The following is a 26340-nucleotide window of genomic DNA, read 5'->3' on the forward strand; positions in this document are numbered from 1 at the left end:
CGATAACATAAGTAAACATGTGTATATTTAAAGTTTTCGTTAGCTCGGCTGTTTCTGCTAGGTAAATGTTCACAACAGGCATTCGTAATACGTTTTCTGCGTAATACCTCACTGCCTTGAGTAGCTGAAAGAAAATTTCTGCCACGCGCTCCGACTTACGCATGTGCGATCAAAAACTTCAACTCATTGCCTGCGTAGCTTTATTTTTTCATTGGAGTGATCCGCCATCACCCTTCTATAATTTTTAAAACGTTCTTAAATTTAGCTTGGCGAACGTCGACATCACTTCGAAAATAGATCAATGCCGAAGCGAAACAAATCGAATCAGTATTTTGCGTAAAAGTGTTTCCACGCTTCATTGCAGAAACAAGAACTGTTACTATATTACGCGACGTGCGAAAGCATTTCCCGCAGTAAAAACTATCCAAATCTACTAAGCGACACCTGTCGGATGTTGTCCTAAGCTGCAAAATTTACTGCAGGAAACTGTCACTGAAAGCGGCGGTGGTTACCCAAATTAGAACATGTATTATTATACGTCGGTATGGCACATTATATACTTCTCTATCTATAGTATATAACTTGACGAAATCTAAGTCCGACATTCTCCAAAAGGTTTCTTATGATTTTAATGAGATTTTACAAGCATCATCTATTACCAGAAACGCTATGTTTGCTGTGCGAAGTGCTTTTTGAGCTTCACCAGTTGCTCATCTAATAATACCGGATATTTTAAAGAAAAAAAAACGCTCACTCCTGCCTCTTCTCAAATCGAAAATCGCTGTCGCTTATTTTCGCTGAATTTGAAATAAGAAAAAAAAGTGATCATAATTTTCTTCACTATAACACACAAGTTTTCACTAGAACGTGGTTAATTTCGTCTCCAAAAACATACTGTTTTCAATTTGAAGTATTTCTTAGGGCTTCTAGAGATATTGGAAACAACTAAAATTTTGAAAAACCAATTTTAATGATTTTTTAATTTTTTGTTTTATTCAATCCCAAGTCGAAGTAATTGTTTTGATTTAAAGTTGAACTTTGCGCTCTAAATGGAAATACCTACAAAGGCCTTTAATAATGGAAAAAAATTTACATACATCTATTACCGGAACTAGCACGTGTGCTGGCAGGATGTCCCACGCCGGTGCCCGCTACACATGCGCGTTTGGGCTTATTGCGGCTGCTCTGAAAAAAAATTGTAAAAACGTGTTCAGCAGGCGCTAGGACGAACATATTCGTAAGTAAAACCAACCCAACAAGTAACTTGAAGTACTGACGAAGAGAATCGCCAAAGAAGTGCGTGTAGCGACTTTAATCAAAGTGGTACCTTTATGAAATACAGGGAGTTAATATGTAATAAAAAAATCTATACTCAACAAGTCGAAAATTAACCCTTGAAGCTTCGGAAGGGAGCACCTCCGTTTTAGGCTACAGGCAGACAGTTTTTACGTAGATACCTATAGTTTTTTTTTCATAGATATATTATTAGTATAGAGTATGTAGAGTACTGTTGGTAACCATCCTGCATATTCCAAAAAATAACTTCTATGACGCCTTCACAGGCCAATTGAGTCGGTCATGCGCAGACGGATCGAAGGGACGAGGACACATGACGCGCCATGCGCTTTGGTCGTAAGCCAACTCCTCAAGATTGCGGGAGAAGGTAGAGTGTGTCTACCAGCAAAGTTGTGTCAGCTTGGCAAGATCGCTGTGGCATGGAAAAGAATGAAACATGTGTCCGCTTCAACAGGATGCGACCGAACGCAACGTCTTTAAATTTAAAGCGCCAATGAAGACACCGGTGTCCTCCGGGTCGTTCTTCGCGAGTGGTCCGTGGGGAATATTCCGAAAAAATAACTTAGTAAGAAATATGGTAGATCTCAGGAGATATCGGCGGATGCTCGAACAGCGACTCTTTGACGTTCGTATCAAGAAACGGATTAAATCGCTCATTTAATGAGGTTAAATTAAATTCACAGACAATAATAAAATAATATTTTTCAAATTCGTCAAACTTGGCCGTTTCAAGACGATAAAAAAACAATTTAAGAAATTAAAAAATGTATTCAGGCATTTTAAGTCGTTCCCAAAGGCTTCATTTTAATGTTAAAAATGTTCACAATCGGCAACTTCAAGAACAGGGGAAAAATATGCAATTTTTAAGGAAATTAGGTAAATACCATAGAGGTCTAAATGCCACTGAAAGCCCCAGTTGGAAAGTTCTGGTAACTTTAATTTGACTTTCAAATTAATCCAGAAATAGGAGCTTTGAATAAATGGGGGAAATTAATGCGTTTTAATAAATTCAGAACAATTTTAGTCGTTGCGGGGTGCCGCGGTTGAGTTTCCTATACAGGGTGATTCATCGAGAATGGGACATGGCAAAACCCGAGACGGGGGACGCCAAAGTATGACGACTGGACTCGACGTGCCCCATACCTACGTTGCGTATTTCAAAATTACAGGGTGTTAAGCGTTGAAATTTTATTTTAAAATTCCCGATTGCCTCTTCGGGTTTTCATGGCATCAACACCGAAAGTGGTACAGTTAAGTTTTATAAGATGCCGAGCAAGGATATTGATCTAACTTTTACATGGCTCGTAGAGAACGCCAGTTAAACCCGCCACTTCGGCATATTTGATCATGATTTTTCATGAATGCGGCTAAGGTCAAATTCCGTTCAATATAGAGAAAGAACGTCAATGTTCAAAATAATTTAAAACGTGAGAGGCCCTTAACGAATGACAAATCAGTTTTATTAATTCGACGAGCTAAAGTAACAATGGCTAAGTAATGTGTTGGCACGCGAGTGAACCACAACCACCGCTGGTTTTGAGGGTTTAAAATGATCGAGTTGAGTCACCTCGTGGATGGAAATCTCGTAGACGAGGAGAGATATGGCAGTTAAGCGAGAATTGAACTGGAAATAGGCGCTTTTTCATTGAATTGGATAGAATTCGACTTTAGGTGCACTCGCAAGGGAATGCGGCCCAATGTACCGAAGCGGCAGGTTGTAACTAGCGCCCTCTTGGGATTACAAAAAAAATTAGCTCACAATCCTTACTTGGCATCTTGCAAAAGGTAATTATACCAGTTTTGGCGTTGGTGCAATCAAAACACGAAAAGCTGCCAAGGAATTTTGAAATGAAGCTTCAACCCCCAACATCTCTGCAGTTCTGATGCGCGAATGAAACGTGCTGGGTCCCACCGTCATACCGCGGTATCCCCGGGTTTCACTGCGTCCCATCCCCAATCAATCACCTTGAGGAAGGCTTCACTTTCAAGAAAAAAACCATCCGATTTAATCAGCGAATTAATCAATAGTCCATATCGCTCGGAATTAATTAACGGGAGGCGCAGTATCGCACGAAATTGTGCGGTGGCCAAGTCCCAGCGACGCTATTTGTCTGAATCACAAAAAGGCGGCAATTACATCACCCTGTAGAAAAAGAATCCTACAAGAGACACACAATACACATGTCTCCGAGATGAACAAATAAGCAGAATGTCGTCGACGACTTTCATATCTTTTAACAGGCATTTCGTGATCGCTGAAGAGAGCACTTAGGAATCAGCTATAGCCATCTCAGCTCGCTGATGACGTGTCTCTGGATTCCAAACAGACTATCCGGATTGCGAAGTATTGAACGCCCGACGAGAATAAATCTTATTACAACGAAAGAACGAGATGGAGTCAACATCGGTTTGTTCCGCCATCCTTAAATTAAACATTGCTGAAGTTGAACGAGGCAGGACCGGATTGGGGTGGGCAGGGAGGAGATCGGGCTTTGTTCCAACGAGAAGGAAACCCTCTTCGGGGCCGATTTTGAGAAATCTATTTCCTTAACAACAGTAAATTAAATCCCTGCACCCGTCAATATTGTCGCATTAACCCGGACTGGAAACAGAATGCAATAATCCCGACACGTCAAGAGGAGTCATAATCTTCCGCCCATTTAATTTTGTTTGGCGAGATAATCTCGAAATGATTAAACCGGCAATAAAGCGAAATTGCCAGTGAAATATTTAAGGGTGACAATATCAGATGGTCGGGGGGTGCGAATGCGAGCCCTCAGCAATATTGTACCATTTAGTCGGATCGTTAAAACGTAATGCGGGGGGAGTGAGGATGATCCCTCTTTATCAGGGTTCACTATACCTCTCTGTCATGCTAATCGATAGGGTTTTTGTTTTCCTGAGAAATGCATTTACGTGTGCATCCATTGCATTTTTACGTCATATCGAGTAACGTTCGCTGGTAGCTCGGTCGTAAAACCGTCACATTGCGACGCTCCAAATATCAGCGATGAACACACACGGTTGCAAGAACTCCTGTGTTTGGTTTGAGTGAGTTGTAAATTTGCCTTGACGAAATAACCCATAATGAACCCAGAAGAAATAACAGCGAACGTGTCGAAAATAAATATTTGGGGCCCCTTATCTGAAACAGCGTTTGTGGATTTCAGTTTGATATTTTTAGGCGGGCCGTAAATCAGCAGGAGAATGCTAAATATTATGCCCTGGCAAGTATGTGAGTGTAACTGATGTAATTTACAAAACAAACAAAACGCTTTGTTTTAAATAAACTGTTTAACGAGTTTCCAACAATAGCGCTTAAAAGGAAGAGCTTTCTAAATAAATTAAATGACGGAGCCAAACGTTAGTGGAGGGATTCAGTCGGTATCTTTCGCCCGTGAAAACGATTTTTGTAGAACTCCTGCAGTTTATACTGCCCATCGAAAAATATCCACGACGATTTTCCGTCAGGACTTGCACCGTTTCCCGTTACTTCGTCGGAGACCTATGAGCGACGTAAACGCTGCCGACAGTCTCAGAAATGGCATAGACCCATTCCAACGAAGGCGAAAACCGATTCTGGACGGTCCGCAACGGTCAGAAATCCGCGCGATAGGCGCTTTAAAACACATTTCTGACCGCTCGTGACGATCCCCAATTGTCCTCTACCCCTTCCGGCTCCTTTGCAGACCACATGGGTACGTTTGGGTGAAACGTCGTAAAAGTTCCTATGGGAAATCGGCAAAAAAATCCTAGCGTTCAAGTCCAAAACGGAAGGAAACCGCGACGAGAGGTGTTTCCACTTATTGGCTTCCTCAGGCACCTGTGCGCGGGGATTACCAGCGGACGCCCCATGTTGCGGGTATCTGAAGACATACGCGCACACGGCTGCAGCCTGGAAAGGGCGGGTGGAAGGAAGCGGGGAATTACCAGCAGTTCAGCCCATCGTAAAAACACTCGAAGTTTGCTCAACATCGGAGACAACACGTAAAAATAACGTGCGTGATACAAATGAAGTCCGAAACACCTGACGATTGGCGTCCATATGCGCTCCGAGCAGAGCGACTGCGCGCGCGACTAATCAAAGTCAGCAACTCGGTCAGTTTTCAAATTGCACGTGGTGCGCCATGGAACACCTCAAAACTGTTCAGACCTTGCGCAAGACTTAGTCCACTGGGGTGCCACGCATTCGGATTTTCTTGCAAGGCATTGGCGTTACCCTTGCATTATCTAAGACACACGCGGGGTCCAGACTCCCCATGGCAATTTCACCACGGACGCCTGCGGGGGACTTTTCCTGCCGGGATTGTTGCAACATTGAAAAAGTGTAGATGCGCATGCACGTAAGCTCGATTTGTGAATTATTTTTCGCGGCAACGCGAAGCAAAATTGTGATGCCGAAGGGAGGAAGGGCATCAGCAGCAATCAGCAAACGTGAACTGCAGAGGTTGTAAGTCCGGCTTACTCGTGCGAAATTTTATTCTTACTTTTCTGGGCAGTTAGTATTTACTCGCGCACCTAATATTGTAATACACAGGGTGCTCGGTAACTCGACGCATTCCTGGATCATCGATCCCATACCTCACGCTCTATCTGGAGCACGATCAAGGAATCATGTTCCAGATAGAGCGTGAGGTAAGGACTGAAGTTGACCCAACTTAACTTAGTATCAAAGTCGATAATAACAAAGATACAGGGTATTGATATCTTCATTAGCGTCAATTCCGGATCTCTTGGAACTGCAGTAGTTTTTCTTTTATAACTTCTCCAAGCATGGTTTTGCTGTTCTTAAGAATCTCGTTAATTAAATTCCGAAACAACAATAATTTTTATTTCCAAAAGTGCCTAACACTCTTTGATTAAACCTGCCTTGCAGTTCAACCCATCGACGATTGCAATCTTCCTATATAAATTCAGCACGTGTTTCTGGAATGCGTAGACTTATAGAGGGCTGATCAAGGGCGAGAATATTGGTATAAATTTATCACCCTTCTCGAACATTAATTTGAGCAAAACAGTGGCGTTTCTCAAACATTTCCTTTTCAATCCTCATAAATCTCAATGTTGGCAGCTTAATCTCTTTGGTATAAAGAGGCCGAAAACCGGTAAAATTCCCGTAACCTACATTTCCAACTCTTTTCACACAGCTCCTTTCTCATCGCATGTTTTGATAAAGAAGTTTGTTTGGTAAACATTTTCACGGGCCTTAAGGTCTTAAATGCACTCGAGTCGAACAAATATGAAGATTACCGGAATATTAAATCCAGCAAAAGACATTCTCATCCAGCACATTTAATAACATTCAATAACGCTGTTCGACATGGTACACAATGACGGTATTATTACCAGAGCTTGGTACTTGACTGAGCGTGATGGATTTGATATGGTTAACTTAGTTTGGGATTTTTCATGGGGTGGATTCTCATGACTTCAGAGACAGGGGCGTATTATGCGAAAAACGAGGCGAGAATTGTGTCGTTGTCTTGGGTGGCGTTTCTTTCACGATTGATAACTCAACACATTTTCATTGACGAGAAATTGTTGAAGCTCTATTTTAGAGCTCTGTCAAAAAGGAGTGCGAACTGCAAATAAACTGCTCACCGGAAAAATAGACGCTGAACATTTTTTTTTGGGCAATTTTTTAAGCTCGAATTCGTGACGATTTAACGAAATTTCATAAACTAAAAAGATTGCGAAAGCTCGTTTCTCGTGCAATTGGGATCTGCAGTTTTTCTTCCTTGACAACGATTTTTTTATTAGTATACAAGGCGAACTAAAAAACACTGCACGAAAACAAAATTTACGCCCGGTAGCGTACAAGGAAAACATCGGGTCCTGACTAGGTAGAGAAGAACTAGTTTTTATGTCATGACCTCGATTTTTGAGAAATATTCAAGGACTAAAACTCCAATTTAACCTCTTTTACAACTTTAGAGCTACAGGGTGTATTGTGAAAATCCGCATTTTTTACAGGTATTCGTAAATATTTTCCCTTTCGAAATTTTTATTTTCAATTAAAATATCTTTAAATGAGTGTTTTAGATGTATTTGAAAGATCCAAATTTTATTTTATGAATACAACATTTTCAAAGTTATTGAACGAAGCTATAATTTATTATTACTCACCTGAACTAACCTAAATATTATTAGTTCACTCGATGGAACAAACCAACAAACCAGTAAACCAGTAAATGTATCACCCTGTAAATTAATGATTCATTCGCCAGCTCACTTTGAGCTAATTCCAAGGATATAACGTTTATCTTTAATGTGATTGTTTCTGAAAAATTGATAAAAAATAGATTTTTGCTATAAGGAGACTGCTTTTCGAGAATCAACTCTATTATAGGACAAAATTTCTTTCTAAGGAATTGTCTCTTATAGAAAAAGTACTTTTTAATTCGTCTTTTAGGAACTGTTATAAACCTTATATCATTGAAATCAGTTAATATGCTAATAGTACATAGGACGTCCCATTCAAAAAGTTAGAAATCATTTGAATAACTCAGAAAACGTTGTTGTTTATAAAATTTAACTTAAATCTTTGGAAAATATATAAAAAAAAATTAAACAAGAAAAAACTTAGAGGCATTTTTCAAAAATGGTCAAGATGTCTTTAGCTCTTCTGCATCTGGCTAACTGTATTTAGTTTACCGTTGTTCGCATCGTGTGTTAAGGCTGTAGGAAACGTAATCTTTGTTACCACTTAGTCGTTCTACAGATTGGTTCAAGCGTGGTTGGGAACCCCCCATCTGTCTATCGGCCCGTTCCTTTCCCCAATGCCTACGTGTACCGAGACAACTTACGGTGACTTTCTTTAGGTTTACCAGTTGCGGAAGAGCATCTTTACATTTTTGAACGACCTTTAGGCTCATCCTGTCCCTTCGAAGGGCTCATATGATCGTCTGACTGCCGGATTAGATGTACTACTTTGATAAAAAAAATAAGGTAAATTTTTCATTTAAACTTCGCGGGCATTACGAAATCGTGATTTTTTTTCTAGGTTGGTAACACTGTGAAATCTATGTAAAGTTTCACGTATAGATAATATTCTATTGCTGCAGAGCTACACATATTTTTGTAAATATACAAAAGAGAGTTTTTCGATTTTTGCTTGATTTGGTGATACGGCTATGCCAAAAAAAATGTTTACAAGTCACACAAATACTTTTGAGAAGGCCGAGAAGGAGTTCGAGACGGATAGCGTCCCGGACGACCATCAACATTTACCGATGAAAGTGACCTTAAGGAAATCAAAAGTTTGGTACTCCAAAATCGTTGGTTGATAATCACATTCCTCGGTTGGGCTGTCGGCAATTCGTTTGAAGTAACCTCAACCCTTTCAAAACATGTTTCGTACCTCAAACGCGTCAAATCCCGATTAGTTCCGAAAACACTTAATTTTTTGGAAAAAAGCGTCACGTCGGAATCTGTCAAACAACGTTTTTTCTGCTTATCTGAACGTCATGGAACGCACACTACGGGATTTGAGGCTTGGATCTATGCAGAGGACTCGGAAACAACCGACCCATCGAGCGAATAATGGGCAAAGACGAACCAAGACCGAAGGAAACGCCCCTAAGTGGCTCAAAAGTCAAGATAATGTTGACAGTTTTCTTCGATTATCGCGACGTTGTGCACTAAGAATTCCTCCCACCAGGCCAAACTGCTAACAAGAAATGTTATTTGAGCGAATTCCTTCGTTTGCATGATACTATTCGCCTCAAAAGGTCGAAATTGTCGGCAGAAAATTTTTGGTTTTGCCCCACGGTAATGCACCACCCCAGATTGAATTTTTCCAAAAATTCGACCCATGTCGTTCCAAGAACACCGTATTCGCCTGATTTATCACTGTTGGACCTTTGGCTGTTCAACAAGCGCGAACGACCGCGGACACCGTTTCGACTCGAAAACTCTTCTGGATTTCGCTCTAAAGCATGTTGACTTCTAATTGGAGACTGTTTCTCGAAGGAGTGTAAGCTAAGCCTTTCAACCTCATAACTGGATTGTACTCTGGGAAGTAGCCCCCATTCGCCACTTTGTAATTTACGAAAACAGGAAAATTTGGTCAAATTTACAAAATATCATCTGCTGCTGTTTAGAACACAAATTACACTGGAAACTTTGAAAATTTACGTTTTGTCAATACGGTAAATTCGGTCGTACCTCTTTGGCACGTTTTGGCGGGAAAAAAATTTAAATTTGGATTTTGCTAAAAAAATTTGGTTTGCCCGTCCAGGCAGTCCTTGTTTTATTTTTTTCATCTAGTCCTGTCCTGTCTCGACTGCGTCTCCTCCACTATTCCACCAATTAAACCAAAGCTAGTAATCCCGTCATTCCCGACCGGTGTCCGGGAGTACAAAAGCTCAGCATCGCACGTTTGGGGATGATTCTAGACGTCCCTCCTACAGAGAGAATGTTACACGCTTCATGTAAACCTTTGATTTTTCCACGCCGTATTAACCGTCGGATACCGCTACCTATTGCTACCTGAAACCCCGCTGACAGTTATTGGACATGATGTTCGATCGCTCGATTGACTCTCGGCAAATGTTTTTCAATTGGGGGATTGGCTTACGACGATTGAGGCTCAGCGATTTGATGGAATCACATGGTTTATGGGTGGAATGTGTCCAGGAGATTTTTGTTTGTTATTGTGAATCGGAAAATGGAAATTAACCGAATGGAATTAAATAAAGCACCGAGTCTGCCATAATGGTCTCTCCCAACAATCATTTGGTTAGAATACTCTGTTTTCGACATGTGCGGAAAATCGCTTTTTATCGCATCTGAAAACACCTTAAACTGCCAGTTAAAGTTTCCCGGCTAAGATTCACAGAAGTAATAAATTTTTTATTTATTTTTTTCATTTGATCTGAATTCATTTTCCTGCATGGGAAAATGATTCCTGCTTTAGGCAACGGAAAAATTTTATTAAGATTAAATAATATTTTTCTGAGATGTTCTCACTTACGAAAACCGACTAAACTATAGGTGGTTTTGCCTTGAAACTTTATGCTACTAGCACGGCCTCAGAAGTACCCGACCTGGCGCGTACAAGCCCTAACAACTACTTGTTCGGACAAGCATGTTCTTCCCATAACTTCCGACAAAAAGAAAATTTTAAGTTTTAATTAACTAAGCGCACTCTCGGAAAGCATTTATTTTCGAGAGTTCTTATATTTATATACAGGGTGTCCCAAAATGCGGAGGACAAGGCTTGACCACACATTCCTCGGCAAAAACATATCGATTCGCGATCGTCACATGCTCATTTCGGTTCATATATCGTCGTGAAGACTGTTGATTTTTTTAATGACGTCACTCATCATTAACTTTTTAATTAACAAATGTTGTATCTTTCTACTGAAAGTCCGATCGTTTGACGCTCCATTATGAAGCATCATTTTGCCAAAGTCACGAGACTTAATCATCAGTATTACTGGGTGGTGCATTTCATGTGACGCTGAGCGCATATCACCCTGAATCGATATACTCTTGACCAGGGACTGTGCGGCCAAGCCTTGACCCCCTCGTTCTGGGACACCCTGCACATTAAGGGGTCCCGATCTAAACTTATCGAATGGTGCAAATTGCGTTAATTCATTTACTTGATCGGGCTAACGCACCTCATTAACCCAAAAGGGGCGAATGCATCACATAGATGTTTTGCACATTTCCAGTCGTCATGCCGCATGGAAGCGTCACGTGTTCGCGTCACTTCGCCAGAGATTGAGTAATAAATTAATCGATTGTTAATAAAGAATCAATAAGGCATTCGAACTAAAACGGTTTAGGCACCGTTACATGAACAATAACAATGTTTAGTCTCTGATTTATTTGTTGTAATTTTCGTGTCACGAGCTTTACGAATTGATAACAAGCGTTTTCTGATAAAACACGTTTATCCTTTCAGGCTCCTCGTTTGATTCGTAAAAATATCCTTTCAATATTTGTTTGTGAAATAATTTCTGAGCGGATTAGGGACTGATCCGATACGTGACACATTTAGGCCTCGACCAATAGGAGAGCGCTCTCGCAGGCGCCACAGGTCTTGGCAAATAACACAACACCTATTTTAACAATAGGTCGGGTTAACATCATTAACACCCATAAATATTTTTGCAAAGCACCCAGTTTTTGGGGCGCAAGAGAACGCTCCGGTTGCCTGAGCCATGAATCATCGCCGTTCTGACAACTTAAGATCCGGGGCTTAACACTTTTTTTCTGTAGATGTGATTAATTCAACAGCAGGAACGTTAGTATTGGTTGATAAATATTTAAATTATTTACTAATGGTAATTATTATTATTTGTTGATCGAGACCCGGATGATTGATTATTAAGCGTGTCTAACACACCTGTAGAAAGGAGCTTAGATGGGATCGAGTTAGCGGCAGAGACTCCAGTAAATATGTGCATAATGAGATAAGTTGACCATTGCACAACCAAATTTAACCACGAGGCGATCCACTCTTGAGGGTTCAGACGCTCTTCGTGTTATTTGGATGGGACCGAGTGTCGACGCGAAAACTTCCGCGAGAGAGCATAGGAGGACGGTGAGAGGTTTGCGTCCTCCGAAACGTGAACGCCATTGTCGAATAAATTGGAGGTGACGACGAAGTCGTTCAACGTGATGCAGCCTCCGTCAACCCCACTAAACCGACCCGATGCACCGGCACTGCTCCGGGATGCGAATTTTCCTAGAGTCCAATGGCACTTTAGCAAAATTTAAAAAATAACTCTTTCATAACGACGACGCTCAGAGCGAGTTTCTGCGAGCGACAACTCCCCATCGACCATCAAAGTTGAGACCGAGAAGAGTTAATTGTCAAAAAAGCAATTAATTCAACTTATCGCAGCATTTAGTCAAGTTTTCCAGTTCAAACAACTTAATTGCTCCCATCTCCTTGGCGGGTCCAAGCTGACCATCGCAAGGTCCGTCGTTGCTCTGGACCGTCCCACGTAACCGGGGCAGCACACGAAAGCTCGGAATTCTTGATGGTCAAACTCGTCATCTCGAAACCTCACGGAAAATGTCAATATTATGTAATCGACGTCAAACACTCAGTCAAAGTAGAGTGAACAGTTGCGCATAAAATGCCAATATGCGAGTATCGAGTGCATTATGGACCTCTCAAATCCGTTCTTATGATACGGGGTCATGAATATGGAGTGCCAAAATTAAAATACACAGTCCTTAAGCTGTGACACAATGGATTTAAGAGGTTGGCCGAGAGGGCGCAGCTGCTCGGATAGAGACTAAAGGGGATGAAACATCGTTACCCGCAGACCTGGTGGGGGTTCGTGCTTACCCTAATTTATTCTAAATGTCATATTAGGGTGATACTCTTGGATTCTTTTATTGGAGAGTAACAGGTGCAATGGGGTTGCTATTGTGATATTGCAATAATCGAGTAGATTTATTTAGACACCAAGAACGACTGGTTTTTGAGCTTCTCGCGTCTTGCGATGGTGATCCGTGCATTTTTCATTTACAGCTTCAGACGCACATGGAGAAAAATATGGAAATTCTCAATGGAAATACTTTATGTATATATATCCATAAGAGAAATAACTACAGTAAGTCTTTCTCAGAATCGCCCGATTGAGGCCGAGTATGATGACTAAACTAATAATTATCACACATTTGCGTGTTAGTTGTACAGGGTGCTAATTAAGTGCGGTGCCACACTTCGAGGGGTGATTTTTTGAGTGGCTTTCAGATGAACCAACACAAGGCCGGAAACCCCTTGGTTTCAAGATATTGGGTGTCGAATTTTTTTCTTTTTTAATCGTTTTCTCGTAAAAATCTTGGCGGGCGCGGGTTAGTCAAACCCAAAATAACATTTTTCCTCCGATTTGGCGAAAATTTTCCAAGCTGCTAGGATGACAGGCAAAAATCCCATGATAAACTATGGAAATCGCTTAAAAATTTCCAAAATTTGAAAATGTGCAAGCTCCGTGCCGAGTGGGGGAATCTTGCCGCACGGGCCGTGTTTACCAACCGCGTTTCACGTTCGGGTCGGGAGTAAATCTAACGTAAGTTATTTAACTTCTAATTGGGTAGTTATCGCACGTTCCTGCCCAAAATGTCATTGCTGAGATCCCTTTTCTCATATTCCTTTTACATTTCATATTTATCACCTAAGAGCTAGTTATGAATGTGCTGCTTGCTTTGACAGCAAAGTGGTTTCCACGGAAACCGATAACAAACCCTGCCGGTATCCTAACCCTATTTTAACGTTTCCATGGCGAATAACTGCCGGCTAACGTTGACCACATATTAATAATTTGGCGCTAAAGCAGCTAAAATCCCGAGCATATTTAGAAAAAAGCTTTTTCCATGATTTAAAGCGGGGATTTGCGCATTTGTATTCACAAATAACAGATCCAATTATTCCGTTTAATTAGCTAAAGTGTTTACCCATCGTGAAATACGTAAAGAGCTAATAAATTAACATTCATTCGAGGATAAAAATTGTAAGTAGATAAGCGTCGTATTTGCAAATAAATGGTAAAAACTAAGTTACAAGCATTTCAACTAAATTTTCCTGTCTAATCCCAGTTTTAGTGGCAATGCGCAGATAAGGCATGTAACCATCAATCCTTCTAAATCGCGGCTCTTTATTGGCCACAAATATTAATTTATATTTAATAGATAATTAAAATATTTTTATTAATGCGGAGCCCGTGCGATAATTCTCGAAATTAATGCGTGACCGTGTGTGTTACACCATCGTTACCAAAATACGTATACAGGCAACCGGTATTTTGAGCTTCGCGCTGAGATAACGCAGGGGGAAATTCTCGTATCAAAAATAACCCAAAATTTTGCAATATTCGTTTTCTCCTCATTTCCAACATTAATATTCAGATTTTTTTCTACGAACAATGAGCAACTTTTCAATCTCGAAATTTTCGTGTCTGACCGGATAAGTCGCGAATGCTGTTGACGTTTCGGCCAGCCGAACCGCTAGATTAAGCCACAGAGTGTGTTATACGGAATGTGTTCAGAATGCGAGGGCGAATCAGAAAATGTTAGAGAAAGTCTGCCATTTCGTAAGGGAAGGCATGACGTCGACTCCCTGCTACTTTGCGACGCACGGTGTATGTTTCTGAACAGGGCAGAACGATAGAGTTTCCCATCTCCTTCAATTCTTACTTAAGGTATTTTTTAGTAAATTGCATATTTTTTTAAATACTCGGAAGTTACCGGGCTTCCCTCACACACTGTGTATCGTCGTAAGCAAATTGCGCTGGTGTTTTTTTTTTTTGTGAAAATCGCCGTGTTAAATGAAGAATCATAATTCATGTTCCGTTTGAAGTAACGAGATGAGGGCCACTTTCACGTCCAATCGGCAGTCATGTCAGGTCGGAAACACTGCCACAATGTCGGGTTTCTTCCAGAAACCAAGAACACGTCAAACTTGTAGCGCGAACCCCGTATACCGCCCCCCGTCGCGCCGCGTCATCGCTTGGTGACGCACATCGTTTCATTAATAAAAAAAAACCTGCCGGCTCTGTTGACCGTTCCGACCCGGTTCAGTGCGTATGATCCTTTATCGCCGTCGGAAGTTCCCATCTTATAGGGCGGCTTCGGTTCATCTCTATTACGGAATATTTCGAACTCGCACAATTCATCAGAATATGATTTACCAGGGGGGGCGTAAAGGAGAACGGAGGAGTTGAGAAACATCAATAGAGCATTACAATACATTTTGGTCTCTATCGCAATGACTAGAATTCGAATTTGAAATTGGGAAACTAAAATCAAATCACTTTCTGCAAACGCATTGTCGATAATTAGATATATCATTACCTCTAGCAGTCGTAAGTACTTTCTCAACTTTAATCAAATCGTTTCGCCCCCGGGCGTGTCTACACGTTCGCAATATATCCACGTGTCTCTAACTTTCACGGCTGACAGGAATCCTGCATTATCAACGACTCTGTTTGCAGAAGCAGAGACAGTGCAGCTAAGCGTGTAATTGTTCCGATATTTACCTTCCGCTCATCCGAACTTACAGTTGCAGTTTCGCACGGTCCAAGTGCGATAATGGAGTCATTACCGCGGGCTATACCATTGATTTGAGGGCGTCGTGCCGGATTAAGCTTTATTAAGTTTTCAGATTTTACTTTCAGGCTCGTGTGTGCTCAACAGATTGTCAAATGCAAAAGGGGAGGATTGAGCGCACACCGAGGAATACCTGCTTGCTTCCATGCCGAAGGGTCTAACGATAGTTAAATGCACTACTATCCGTTATCGAAAGAAATTACCAATTAATAACCCGTCTTCTGTTGAAATGCGTCACTTCTCCGGCTAGCTGGTGCCTGGTAGGTGCTGGTTGATTTACAATGGATTAGGAGGGTTTAAGCATAGTGAACAAACATGTCTGCCCAACCCTATTTTGGCGTAAACTAATATTGTCAGTCTGTCTCGACTCAGATTTACTTACAATAACATTTTTATACTCCACTTTTTAAGCCTCTTTTGATACCTCGTTTTATGGTGGGGGGGGGGGGGGGGTCAAAGAGGCGCCATATGTGTCAATATTTATTATCATCCGCTCTGAGATTGGCATCACGTAGAGGTGCCAATTTCATACAAGCACTAGGTGCCAGGTTTGTAGGGAACTTTCTAGAGTGCAGAATAATGGCGGTTAGTTTCTTTTGGTTGTATATGAGTGAAAATTTTGGCTAATGAAACACATACTTGCGTGGCAAAAACGGAAAGTGACGCTTTTCCGCGCGCGAAAGGAGCTGTGTTAGTTCTACATTTGGAGCGCGGAAACACATACCGCATACATTTGATCTAATTTTTTTTTTCTAAGAAAGGAAGGCATATTCAGACACTTGGATCTCCTGAAAGAATAAAACGCGTTTTTTCCGCACGCGTTCCTGTAAAAGTATTACCGCACGCTATTGTTTCCTAACACGAACGCACGTGCAAAAAAACGTTCTATCTAAAACGTGAGAAATCTCTTTGCCGTACTCGATTACTGACCGAGCTCCGCATCGAGTGATTCGTGCAACTGCAATTAGCGGTCGGTAACATGCCGCTTTGCGCAATTATTATGTAAATGAGCATTTCTTGGAAGCGTGCGATAAAATTGCTCTACCGCACGCGTTTGCGAGCCGAAAACGGCTCTTTACCGCATTGGAAATAAAGCGAGTTGGCGTCGTTCGTTCAGCCAGTAATGGATTGCGGTAATGACGCTTCCGTGCGTGGCAAAAGACTTACGGCACGTAAGTTTTTACCTTCGGTTTTGATTTTTATTTTGAACATACGCGAGGTCAAATATTTACCGCACATGCGTATGTAAAAAGCTACGGCGTCTTGTAACTAGCAAAGGCAATTGCAATAAATATTGTTTAAGATTTTTTTCTATTTTAACGTACAGAAGCGTTAATTTTTTTTATTTAAATGTACTTTACCGATCCCGAACAATTGACGGTTATCGTTGGTGGTTGCTAAAAAGTTCGTTTTTTGCTCTCCATTTATAACAATAATAAAAGAGTTCTGGCACTTAACGTTGAAGTTGAACAAAAATTTCAAAAATTATTTATCTACATTCGGAGTGGCCGATAAATCTAAATGTGCAGCAAGGCTGGAACCAATTCAGGTTCCAGAAAGACGGACCCGACAAGTCCTCCCTAAAGTCAACTCGTGTTGCCCATTTCTGACTGCTCGATGGAAAGTCAGCAACAACTTCTAGAAATTACCCTCTAGTTGGGGCTGGTCAAAACTGTTAGGAATTTTTTAAGCTTAATTAGCCAGTAAAAGATCTGACATGAAACAGAACTTGTCAGGAATCTGCAAGTTATGACGCAGAGTTAGTCAAAAATCCTGGAATTTCTTGTTGAGGTTACAGTAAATTTCAGGATTTATTGTAATCTCTACGATAGAATATGTGGTAGTAAATTAATCCAGATGCACAGGGTGTCATTTAAGTACATGGTCAAACTTCAAGGATCAACAGCCTGTGCCACTTTCAGATGATGCCGATTAATGATCTTAACATAAACAAGAAATGCGAGGAGATTCGTGACGGCCCTTTTGCCATTTTTTCGCACTGATCTTGGGACGAATTTAGAGCCAGAACCCCGTGAGATATTTTCAGATAATTGATTAATTGTTTCAACATGGACAAAGAATGCTCACATATACATACTCATGTTGGATAGTCAGTCCTTTTGGATAGGAAATGTGCATGTGAGCAATCTTTGTCCATGTTGAAACAATTAATCAATTATCTGAAAATATCTCACAGGGTTCTGGCTCTAAATTCCTCCCAAGATAAGCGCGAGGAAATGGTAAAAGGGCTGTCATGAATTTCCTCGCATTTCTTGTTGATGTTAAGACCGTTAATTGGCATTACCTGAAGGTGGTACAGGCTCTTGGTTCCAAACTCTTCCCCGGATTAGCGTGGGAAGAGAGGGTTGTTTATGAACTTCTTTAACGTAGGTGAGAGTGACGTTTAGGGGTTTGGTACCCGTGGGAAAAAGGGTGGACAGCCCTTCCATCTTATCGGTTCTCTCACGAAGAGGCGATGTGTTCTGTGTATGGATACCGGGTTGCATGGGGATTCCATTTTTGGTTCGCGGAGAATAAAGAAGTGCCCTGAGAATTGTGTTTTTCTCCCCGCCCTTGAACCGCGAATCTTACATATTTGTAATTAAATTTGCTTTGTTATTCGCATTTATAACATAATTTTATAATATTTTTTCTCTCTGTATAAAATACGATTAATTTAGTTATAATTGGGTTTTCCTGAAATTTCCAAGTATGAAACTTTGTAACACCCGCATTCGCTAACGCGATTTTTCCCTACTCAAGTTGGTTCTCGGTTATTCGCTTGAGACATATTACGAGCTTTTAACTCACGTTAGGAGGTGACGAAAGTCCTTACTACTGGAAGTTACCAACGACCAATTATTGTTGTTACGAAATACTTCACAATGTGTGCGCACATAAGTACACAGTTCAAATCTCTTTGCATAACGTATAGCTCCAAGTTAAATTTAACTCGTCATAGTTTCCTGTTGATAGTCACAGTCCCAAATATGGTGTGTACAGGGATTAACAGCATCGCTGCAGCAAAGCTGTAGAACCAACAGGCATTAATTTAGGTCTTAACCCGAATAAATAACATTTATTTAACTTGAGACCCGCTTAGCATTCAAACGAAATAACATTTACTTAAAAACTCATGCAGCTTTAATTACCAACGGTAATAGAATTAATTGTCCAGGGGCGTAGAGGTCCTCTTTCGCGGTTTGGGGGCGTCCGTACCAAGCAGATGAGATTTTTGCTACGTTTTTATGAATCATCCTCGCTCTTCGCGACCCTTTCACCTTGGGACGTCTGTGAAACCCTTTTTGCAATGTATTCCGACAGAGTTCGAGAAAGTGGGAGGAACCCTCCGACGCCGCCAATGAATCGAGACAAATGTTTAACTTAAAGATTTATAGGGCATGCCACCTCTTGGAATGGGAATGCTACACTGGGGCAAATGAAAATATACAAATCATAATATTTTGTTTGCATTGCGATAACGCATTTTATTGTGTCGTAAGTGTCAAATATGAATTTAATTGGATTTTTTACACTGTTGCGACAAGCGTGGCGGCACTGTTCAGAGAAGTCCTCTGTTGGGCTTAATCAAACAATGAATTTCTGTTTGGGAGCAGTAGGCTATTTACGAGCAGCAAGATCCATGATAAATTAGTAAATCAAATGAGATAGCAAGAACATATTTGTTATCACTTTCACGCCGAAGGTGAAGAACTTTTTTCTACTGACTCCGGACCTGGATTCGGAACGGATTTTTCGTTATGTGCCGAAAAAGTCAAATTGCCGCGTTCTTTTTCTCGTTCTTGGTGAAAGCGATCGCAGAACGTTTTGGTGAATTGCACCAAAGGGATAGTTCCAGGAGTGTCCGATCCAATACTTAAGAAAAAAGATATTTGCAAAATATCACTTTTTTTCTTAAGGGGGGGGGGGGGGGTGACACATTTCTCCCAGCACCGTTCTGTACCCTCTTCAGAGTAAGAAGCCTCCAACGTTTCGAAACAGGCATCAACCTCGGACTCCCCTTCGTTATAGGCAAATCTCTTTTCAAGTTTGGAAGTAGAAAGTAATCTGAAGGGGCCAAATCTGGCGAGTAGGGTGGGTGAGCGAAAATTCGAAACTAAGTTGACTGGGTTTGGCCATACCGGTGGTGGAACTGTGGATTAGAGCGTCGTCTCGGAACGAGACTTTTTTTTCGCTCGGTTCTTCCCAATTCGTTTCTCAAACGCTGCAATAAATTTGCTTAATATTCTTCGTTTATTAGTAGTCGGTAAAAGTTATCCCACGTAAAACCCGAAAAACTGACGTCATCACTTTTTTGCAAATGGAACGGATTTGACTGTAGATTTCCATTAAAATTTTTCAAATCGAAGTATTGAATTACGTGTCGATAACCAACTTTTTCCATATTTACAAAGTGTCTAAAAGCCTTCGCTGAATACGACTCCAAAGCAAACACAAGTCACCGTAGCACCCTGAAGCTTCCGACATAACATTTTTAAGGGTGGGTCTTCGCAATATATGCAAATTTTCAACGAAAAATCGCCATCTATATGTCGGGTCGCGCATTTCTGGGACTACCCTCGTATTTTCGCAAAAAATTATGCGCCTTTGTGGACCTTAGCTTTTATTAAACTGGTCTACTGGATACCTTGGTAATTTGATCTTTTACCACATGTCATTAATTTGCGGCATGATCGGGACTGGAAACTACAAATTATTGTCCTCCTTTTTGAGGTACTCAAATAGGACTAAAATTTGTCTCGGTGTCCCTCTTGGAGAATACCTTCTATTTTACAGGCCAAAGCGACTTTCTGTGCATTTTGCTGCAATGCCGTTTTCTATATTCGGAAAGTTTGATCCCACCCTGGCGGGCACCCCCGAATTTTCACCACCTTCTTTTTTGTATCGCCTCAGGATCTTGCCCGGAATCCTCCGGAATAAGTAATCGATATCTTGCTTTATTAGTTTTCAATTAAAGAATATTCCGTTCGTTGATGAAAAAAAAAACGTGTTAGATATTGGTAACGGTACGAACCTCCTGTTTTCCTCAATAGTCCGGCTAGTCCAGACTAGTCATCTTCGGTGATGATTCAACACTTTTCTGACACCATAGTCTTATATATATCGAAATTTTCCTTACGCATTTCTGGAATCCAGGAACTTTTTTCGATTTCAGGCCTACATTCTGTCTGTTGGTGTGAAAACTTATTGGATGAATAATTTAACGATGTAAAAGGTTTTTCTAACGCATTGAAGGTGCAAAAGGCCGCTGGGGATTTAATATTTAATACGGACGTTTAATGGAGACCCATGCGATGGGAAAAGCATAAATTGAGAGTGTAATAAAATGTATTTAGAGTGGAGGAAGTCTATGGAAATGATACAATTATTGCGGGTAAGTTTTTCAGTTCCAATAAAAGCTTGGCCTCGTTTCCTACAGTCGACGATCAGAGTGGATAAGTAGTCGAAAGGTCGAATTTGCAGGAAAGTCGAGAGAACAAACTGCCCAACAGATCATAAAATTCCTGTACGTTGTATACCATGTTTTTTGTTTCATGTGATATAGTGACCAAATAGCAAGCAAAACACGTAAATTACTGAAGGGATAAATTTCAGGTAAAAACAGAGCAATTTCTGTATAAAACTTACTTCTGTTGAATTATTATCAAGACTATTTAAGTTACCCCTGCAGGTGCTGCTTTATGTGATTACGACGATGAGTTTATTGAGAGATAGTTCGCAGCGGGTTATGTATCAAAAAAGGTCCTGAAGTTCTAGAGATATATCAACTATCCATAACCTGGAAAACCACACATAAGATTTTCCAACGAGTTCTGAGAGGAAATTACATTGCTTGATCTCTGCGAGTTGTTACTGAACTCGTAAACAAAAAACTCGTCACTAGTGAGAAAATTGTTAGGGTTGAAACTACTTATACACCTTGTGACACCTTCGTTGTTTTGATCCCTCATATCCAAAAAAATACAACTTTTTTGCTTAAAAGTCAAAGGTGTACGAGGCCTTTTTTCTAAATAATAATAAAAAAAAACCGAATAATTATCAGAAACGAGATAACTTCCCTACGTCACTATTTATTGCGTCATAACATGTTAAACTTGCAAATTCTAGATTTTTGAAAAACTATCAGGTACGAAAACTCTAATGTGGCCTGTCCTTCGAAATCTGAACGACTTTGCTAAGCCACTGTTCATCATATGATGTATGTCAGCGATATGTGTTTGGCTCAGCAAGAAATAAGCTACAATTTGGTTTGCTTAAAAATCAGAGGCGTACCAGGTCAATTGACAAGCTGTTACAAATGCATTTGTATACTGAAATGTGGCGTAATTTCAGCAAATCATCAAGGTTGAGGCGACCTTGTCACGCCACTGTTGTGCGTCACGTTAGCTCTGTGCACTTTCTTCTTCTTCATCATTTTTCTTTTTGGTTTTATCGATGAGGATACTCGGTTAGCTCTAAGGGCGTCCCCGAAAAAAAGATGAATTTTACTACTTGCGAATCAGGGGCGTCCAGGCTGATTTGTAAATTTTCACTTGTTCACATATAAATTCACATATCTCGAGTTATTTTCAGAAATGAAAGAACTGACTACGGCACTCTTTACTGCGTGATATCTTAGTTCCAAACATCTGTCATTTACAGGGAATCATTGCAATTTTATTATCTCTACTGATCCTTTTATCAATTTACATAATTCATACTTTAAAAGATTTTCAAGGACTGAAAGACCTTGTCATGCCACTGTTTGTTACGTACTCTGTTAGTTATATACATATATCTGTCTTAGCAAGAAATGAACTATAATATATATATAGTTTTCTGAAAAAAAGTATATTAGACTGATCTTTGGACTTTTATCGATCATTATTAGGAATAAAACAACCTTGCTAGAGCACTCTATGCTCGTCGATATATTTGGTGGAAAAAATCGTATAAAAAGAGTAAACATTAAATGGTTTTTGCGTTTGTGCAATGGCTGATAATTTTTTGTGGGCCATTTTATTTCCTTTACATTGAATTCCTGTTTTATGCAGGGATGGATTCAGGTTTTGCACAAAAATCCATCAAAACTCATCTGCGCATATTTCGTTTTTTTTTTTGAGATTTCGAAAAAATGTCATATAAAAATATTGCTTAGTTTTTTGCGGTCTATGTCGCGTTAAAAGGAAAACTCCCACTTACGTTACACCTCGTACATGGTTGTAGTTTTTCTGACATTCCCATGAAAAGATGCTGAAACGCCGCTTTTTCTCATAAATTTCTCTTCTTTTTTGCGGAATTTTTAATTTAATGCTGGCAGCGTCAACCTTGTATTGCAACCACTATCAATACACAAAAAAATCATTGTGATCGGGCCAGAAAGTCTGAGCAATTTATGATTCGATATTGCCATTTACGTTTTTTGCCAGTCAATTGCCCAAAGAAATTAACTTTTTATGGAGGAGTGTAGAGAGAATGGCAATTTTAGGAGAAATTACCCAATTATGAATAGGGGCTATTCAAATTGGAGGTTGAGTTCATTGCATGTATCCAGCTTGTTTGCGTTATTGCAATTTTGCTCATTTCAAAAAACCACCTCAAAAAATAAAAGAAAAGTTTTCCAGACTCAAAGCAGATGAAAGCAACAATGCCATTGCAAATGAGTTGCATTTATTGCATCCGACTGGTTCTGCAATTTCGAACGAGCGAGAAAATATCAAAAATACGTTTAACGAGAATTTTTTTCGATAGAAAAAACTTGAGTTATGCAATTATGGGGATCTTGATCACATAATAATTAAATGGTTTAAGAAGGAAAGAAGTAGAGGATCAGCAATCAGAGCCCCAATACTACAGACAAAAACAGAACAGTCTGCCAAAGTAATGAATGGAGGTCCGAAATGTGAATGGTCAGAAAGTTGGATTAAACGCTTTCGGCGATGACATAGCAGCGTATATGGAAAAATTAGTGGAGAATCTGTTAGTGTTCCAGTTGCAAGGACAGACAACTACGCCAAACCTGAATGTCCAGAAATTCGAAAAAATTCTCAGAATGACGAGATTTTCATCGCAGATGACGCAGGTCTTTTCTACAAAACGACTTCAAACAAAACACTGAAATTAAAAGGAGAGAAGTGGACACCTAGAAAAATGTCCAAGGAAAGAGTCACTCTTTCTATTGCTACCAATATGACGAAATCAGAAAAATGTCAGTTGATCGTCATTGCAGAATCAAAAAATCTCTCGCTGTTTCAAGAATATTAACTCGTTTCCTGTGTCCTACATGTCTCAAAAAAATTCCGGGATGACGTCAGACCTGCTTATAAACATTTTGGAGGGTTGGGACACTGAATTAAAGAAAAAAAAACATTTCGCTCATGGTAGACAATTGTCCAGTGCACACAAAAATGGCAAATTTCAAGTCGATAATCATTAAACGTGCAACATCTCCCGCCAAATACCACACATCAGTTCTGCAGCCAGTCGACCAGGATATCATAAGATCACCGGTAGCGCATTTTAGAGATTTTCAGCTAATGAACGTTCCTGTAAGCAATCAGCAACAGAACGAGCGTGCTCATAATGTTTCCGATGCAATATCGATGATTTCTGAAGCACGGAACAGGGTGTCACCCCAAATAATCACGAATTGTTTTGAACGCGCAGGGTTAGTTCAGGTTAGCATCGGTAGCTGAGGGCTTTGGAGAGGTGGGCAATTTTCCTGCAGCTGAGGTGACAAGAAGAGCGAATAATGATTTTGAAAAAGAAGGTGATGCGTCTCTCGCCGTAATGACAGGAAATTCGCGGACTTTTTCGTTGTGTTTTTCCTGTAAGTTTATGAGTTGGTCGGCGTGAATGTTCATCATCACTAAGACCCTCTCTGCCGTTTTTGGATCTTCGATACCGCTCATAAACTTGAGTTTTCGATAAACAAGTATCCCCATAAGCACTTTTGAAAATTCGGGGTGTTTCAGTAGCCGTTTTACCGAGTTTAACGACAAACTTAGTAAGGGGCAGAGGGGCAAGTGCGGGCCGGTTTTTGTTAAATTCCGATTTACACTAGATTATACAGCTTGTTGTATTTATATTACTCTCAGTTCTTTTACACCGATGGCATTCCGGGTTACCGTTGGTTAATTAAAATAAGCGAAAATAGTCGAATTTTCATCATAAAATTCAATATTACAGGAATTTGTGAAAAAAGTCAACTGCTCTGCATTTGCTCCGAAAATGGGACAAGTGTATACACCCCCGTGTAAAATACTTTAACGCCATACATCATAGGTCAAGGAGCAAGGAGCATAATGAGCAGTAATTCAACTACAAATTGCTTTTTATCGCATGAAAAATCTGGTTTAGTTTACAAATTCCAAACTTTTAAACAAAACAAGAACTTTTTCAGCTAAAAAATGTAAAAAGTTAAAAATTTAGAAAAAGTAGTTAAAAAACGGCGTAATATACAGGGTGGCATGTTTCACTTACCGTCTTCTATAGCTCGATTAGCGTCGGAAGTAGAGTTTTGACGTTGTGATCACTTAATCTGTGTCTTAAAACGCACTTCGTGAAAATATTTCTGATTATACAGAGTGTCCCGGAGAAACGTGACGATACCGAACATTTTTTGTTAATGGCACACCTTATATTTTGTTCACAGTCAAGTGGCTTCTATAATTATCTACATATTCCTAAAATTTAACGAAATCGATCGGATAATATCGTCGGAAAAAATTTAAAAGTCAAAAAACTAGCATTTGCACCCCCGGCTTGAATAATTGATAAAAAGTCAAAATAATGTATTCAGCTGAATTAAGACCGATATTTGAGCCTCTATACGAACATGCCTCATCCTAATAGACCTGACTGATTTTTGCTGTTCTAAGTCAGTTCGGCTTAGACCTAATGTGCTTGGTAAACAAATATAAGTCACCATTGCTAATTACCATTCTTGATAGTAAGTTCAGTCTAGTTTTGTAGAATCGTGGTAGTTAGAAATTTATGATAAATCGTTTATTTTTAAGTATCGACTGGTGTTTAATTGACAAAATAACCATTTCAAGAAATTATAATAGAAAAATTTGATTGTGAATTCTACACCGGACTAGATTAAAACATACGGGGGGCCCAATTTAAAATTTAGAAAGTGATTTTTTTAACTTAAAAGTTTGAAAAATCTTATTTTAAGTTTTGGCCACCCTGTACAATATCGGTCATCGAAACTTTTTTAATAAAACTACTGAACCGTGCTTAATAAACACCTTGTATAGCTTCTTTAAGTAGGCATTACTTCTATTTTTTGTCGATTTTTCGAACCTGAGGTACAAACGCTGTTTTTCTGGTTATCAATTGGTTTCGCCGGAAATTATCCAACCGATTTCAATAAAACTTTAAGGGCATGTAGGCAATTAGAGAAAGCCCTTCGACATGGAAAAACATGTAAAGTGTTGGAAATTATGAGTATATTTAATGGAATATGGGATTAACAGAACAAGAATGCACTAACCGACTCTACTTATAAACGACCGAATCACTACTGCAGCACGAGCTTCGGGAAAGAGAACAAAAAATATTTCCTTTTTTATATACACCTGAATCAGCTTTGTTCGTACACAATATGAGTCAGCCCAAGCCGAAATTATTGTATATTTATTATCATTTAGATTCTAATTTTCTACATAGATTTGTAAATTAACGAATCCAACACAAGGTGTTCCAATAACAAAAAAATGTTCGCTGTCATCACGCTTCTTTGGGACACTCTGTATAATTAGAAGTGATTTATCGACGCACGTCCCGAGGCACAGGTAAAGCATGCACAATATCAAAATCCTACTTTCAGCTATAGCCAAGGTACAGTAGACGGGAGGTGAGATGCGCCACACTGTATATTTAACAATTTTATTGCATGGAAAGCTCTAACGTAAAAACTAAATTGTTAATTTTGGTTTCGCCGCTTAATAAGCATTATTA

General features: G+C 39.9%; 1 long non-coding RNA gene across 2 annotated transcripts in view; it reads right to left on the bottom strand.

Moving 5' to 3' along the window:
- The window catches only part of LOC136348106 (uncharacterized), an 87884-nt gene that overhangs the window by 46384 nt on the left and 15160 nt on the right, over positions 1-26340 (bottom strand). Inside the window, exons 1-2 of one of the 2 annotated variants that reach the window (XR_010733581.1) lie at positions 24856-25017; positions 1098-1185 (exon numbers count right to left, since the gene is read on the bottom strand). This is a non-coding gene — a long non-coding RNA (uncharacterized lncRNA). Of the gene's footprint in view, positions 1-1097; positions 1186-24855; positions 25018-26340 lie in introns of those variants that run through there. The other variant, XR_010733582.1, reaches the window with a different exon arrangement.

This window comes from Euwallacea fornicatus, chromosome 31 (assembly GCF_040115645.1).
Source record: "Euwallacea fornicatus isolate EFF26 chromosome 31, ASM4011564v1, whole genome shotgun sequence".
NCBI classification, from domain to species: Eukaryota; Metazoa; Arthropoda; class Insecta; order Coleoptera; family Curculionidae; genus Euwallacea; species Euwallacea fornicatus.